Source organism: Carcharodon carcharias, chromosome 26 (assembly GCF_017639515.1).
Source record: "Carcharodon carcharias isolate sCarCar2 chromosome 26, sCarCar2.pri, whole genome shotgun sequence".
Lineage (NCBI taxonomy): Eukaryota > Metazoa > Chordata > Chondrichthyes > Lamniformes > Lamnidae > Carcharodon > Carcharodon carcharias.
Window position 1 is genome coordinate 16,763,256 of NC_054492.1, and position 4,251 is coordinate 16,767,506.

At 46.2% G+C, this 4,251-nt stretch overlaps 1 long non-coding RNA gene across 1 annotated transcript; it reads left to right on the top strand.

Annotated features, from left to right (window-relative positions):
- Window positions 1-369: 369 nt before the first annotated feature.
- Window positions 370-3,906, top strand: LOC121270015. The gene is made up of 2 exons (XR_005941458.1): window positions 370-494; window positions 3,306-3,906. It is a non-coding gene; the product is annotated as an uncharacterized LOC121270015 (long non-coding RNA).
- The last annotated feature ends 345 nt before the right edge of the window (window positions 3,907-4,251 follow it).

Below are 4,251 nucleotides of genomic sequence, written 5' to 3' on the forward strand. Positions count from 1 at the left end.
GCATTGACAGGTCAGCCTTGATTTTTGTGCTCAAGTTCTAGAGTCGGACTTGAACCCAGAACTTTGCCGTTCAGAGGTGAGAGCGCTACCAACTGAACTGGAGGACTACAAATGGTACACAATGGGTAATCACGTATCTTGATTTGCAGATAACTAATTTACATCTCCAAATGCACCATATGCTGTTGAATAGCCAATGCGCAGACTGTTCACCCTCCCACCTAAAGAGTCAGTGAGAAACCGACTGATGGGAAAACGTCTGGCCCACAGCGGTAACAGACTGGCAGCAAGGAAAGTGTGGAATCTCCGCCCCTCAGTGGGAGGAAGTCCCGCCCTTGGAAGCTACCAGCCAGCCTGATTGGCCAGCAGATCTTTCAGTCCCAGCAGCCCAGAACTCAGTCAGGTGCTGCCAGCATTGCAAGCAGGCCCAGTGTGAATGCCCCAATGGATCCCGGACTCAGCTAAGTCAGGGGTGTTGAGCGGGGAGCGATCAGGTACCTGGTTGGGGGAGGGGCGGGGGGGGGTGCGGGGGGATTGTTGGGAAGGATTGGGGTTTTGGGTTTTGCAGCGCAGCCTGGGAGGAAGGAAGGGGGTGTAGTATCTTCGGGGGCAGGGGTGTCCCCGATGCGCAAAGGGCATCCACCACCCCACCCCCAACCCGAAGATAGTACCCCATTTCCTTCCCCATCTTTTAAGAACTTTTTTGAAAGAACAGACTGCCCAGCCCTGCCTGCCTGCCCATGCCAACCGTATTATTGCATGGGCAGCGTAATATTGTGGCCAGCTGACTTGTAAGCAAGTTCAATTAACCCTTAATTAATTATATACATATGGCAGGCAGGCTGCCGATTTCGCCGTCTGTCCAATCTCCTATTATGGGGGACGGCTCAGGGGTGGGCAAGAATGTGGTGGGCTAGCCACCCCTCACATTTTACGTGCCCCGTCCCACCGAAAATACACCTGGCAGGGGGCTGTAAAATCCAGCTCATACATTAGATTGCATAAACTCCCTCATGGATTTGACACTTTTTAAGCATTCATATTTAAGAATGCCAGACACAGTTCTGGACTCCATGGACTGAATTCTATGAGGCGTTGGGTTGCCCGTTCACCTAAGTTGTGGGGGACCCCAATGAGGGAAACACTGCTGACCCCCCCATCCATTTAATGACCAATTGGCTGTTAGTAAGCCGGAGGTGGGACTTACACCCTTTTGGATCAGGAAGTCCCACCTCAGAGACATATTGGTCAATCAGAGGCCAGCAGCTATCCAGCACTCAGCACTGGGTCATTTGGTTGGCAGTCTCACTGGATGCCAAGCTAGCAGGCCATGACAAGGGGTGGGTGGTGGGGAGACGGGGTGTGCGAGGAGCTGAGGGAAGAGTAGGTTGGGGGAGGGAGTGGTGACTTTTACGGGGACCCTCCACTCAGGGGAGCTGTTAATGAGGGACACACTTCCACCCACCCCCTACCCACCCAAGCCACTTGCCACCAGCTGGTGCAGGGAAACCTGCTGGGCTGGCCACTTGGCGTGGGTATCTCCCGCTGCCCGTTAAATCCCTGCAGTGGTGGAATGAAGTCCTTAAGTGGGCATTAATTGCCTACTTAAGGGCCTCAATTGTCCTATTAGCAGGTGGGCTGCCTGCTGCCACCCCAACCACTGGTGGGGGCAGTGGGGGCAGTGGAGGGCAGCAAGGTGGCGAGTAGGCCACCCACTGGGTTTACCGAGCCCACTGTACCTTCATAACCATTGGTCTGGAAAATTTTAATCCAGCCCATATTATAAAAAGGATATAGAGGCTCTGGAGAAGGTCCAAACAAGGAGCTAGAAGCATGAGATCAGAGCAGAACGCTTATACTTATTAGGAAAGATTGAACCATGCTGAGACGAGAAAGCTGGTAGGTGTCTAAGATTGTGAAAGGTTTCGATAGGGTAGATGTAGAGAAGTTGTTTCTATTTGTGGGGGAATCATATCTTTTCAGATCATAACTTAACGTCGCTAAAGTTAAACTATTTGACCAAATCCCATCCAATGAAAAGAAACAAGTATGGGACAAACATCACACACAGCAATAAATATAAGGTAGTCAATAATAAATCCAATAAGGAATTCAGGAGAAACATTTTTACCCAGAGAGTCGTTAGAGTGCGGAACTCACTGCCACAAGAAGTAGTTGAAGTGTTTAGCATAGCTGCATTTAAAGGGAAGCTAGTTAAAGACATGAGGGAGAAAGGAATGGAGGGTATGTTGGTAGGGTTAGGTGAAAAGGGGTGGGACGAGGCTAGCGTGGAGCATAAACACCAGCCAACATAAACCAGTTGAGCCCATTGGCCCTTTCCCGTGTTATATGTTCCTTCTAATTCCATGGAATAAAAAGTAGTAAGAGACCTTCAATCTGCCGCAAAATACCCTTACCAAAACAATAATTATGGATAGCCCCTTAATCCTTCGAAAAGATTTTCTGCTTCGGTGCAGGCTGGAAGTGTGTGTCTGGAAACCATGTGCAGGCTTCCAGGTTGTGGTGTTCATTCTCCCAAAATGTGTCCCCTGTACGTAGCAGTGAGCTGCTCCTTTAAAAAATTACAGATTAAGGATGGCAGCACTTTTATACACCCCACAGGGATTAGGAATGTGCAGCCTCCTTCTGACCTGACAGGCTTCACTAAACTGAGAAAGGCAAGGCCTAAAACACAGTGGTCTGTAACCTGCCGAAATCATCCTCAAAAGGTTATTTTGAGACACTCCAAAGGTCTGAAGTTTAAAGATAAAGCACTAGGCTAACACTGACAAATTGTTTACACACTAGAAAGATTGAGATCTTGCTGAAATGACATAAAAAAAAGCACTTCTTCACACCATCACAGCATGTGACACATTGCACTCACTGCTGGGTAGTCGTTCGCTCCTCAGTTACAAATTGAGAGGCAATCTGAAAACAATTTATAATTTCAATACAAGAAGAAGCCTTTGTTTTATAAAAGCTTTTTGACAGCTCTTTAACTGCAAAACTGTTTCTGAGGATGTAACAAATGGAATATTCATCGGTGGTAATGAAGTGCTCTTTTTATCATTAGAAGTCTCTATGAGGAGTACACTTATTATGGGTCATGAACTGAATACAGTCAAATTTCATAGGAACCAGACCTGGGGGCAATGAGCTAACATCCCAGAAGCATTTTAGCCAATGGTCAGAATGGGGTGGGAAAGATTAGTGAGGAGATTATCTCCTAAAAGGCAGCTATCTTTAAGTATATTTTAGCCAAACACGATGAATAACCCTTTTAATGTTATATTGACAAGCAGGTGCTGGAATGTCCATAACACCTCAGTTCATGTCCTCAGACTGCTGCAAACTGAACACTGAATTGAAGGATGTGCTCTTACCATCGAAAGTTCAGCTGATTAATACCCAAACCTGTTTTCTGTACTGCAAACTTTAGAGAAAGGGTTTCCACCTGGTAACATCAATCTGCTTCTAATGAAGAATCTCCAATCAGCAACAGTCATCTGTTCCTGATGAAAGATCGCGGCTTAGAAATGTTAACCTGCATCTGATGAAGAGCTTTCACCTGGTAACATTAATCTGTTTCAGATCAAGGGGTCTCCACTCAGCAATGTCAACCTGTTGCCAGTGAAGAGTTCCCACATGGCGAAATTAACCTGTATCTAACAAAGGGTCTCCAGGAGTTACCTCTTGCTGATAAAAGGTGTCCACATGCTGATGTTAACCTGTTTCTGACTGAAGGGTCTCCCATTCATTGTTAGACTGTTGCTGATGACCAGTTTTTACCCAATAACATGAACCACGTTTAACTTTTGCCATTGGGTTTTTACTTCCAGCCCTTTGCTGTTTGTATTGTGGAATTAAACCTCTGAGCTCTTTTCAGCTCATATCTTAAATGTTGCTAAAGTTAAACTATTTGACCAAATCACACGCAATAAAAAGAGACGAGTATGAGACAAACATCACACACACTGACATTTCAGAGCTCACGAACAGCTGAACACCAATATGCATAGTTGTACCAGAAGGGTATCAGGTAGAATGTACACATTAATTAGCTCCCAATTACATGTGAATTGGAGGGAAAGTGAGCTAAATCAGCATGAGGTATCAATTCAGCCGACACCGCTAACACCCCTCTCATTCCATTTGAACAGTATCCCCCCCACTTCGCCACCTTGTTTACAAATTAATTTACAAGTACTTGATAGGTGACCTTTATTTGCTTGGTAACTGTAGATTCAT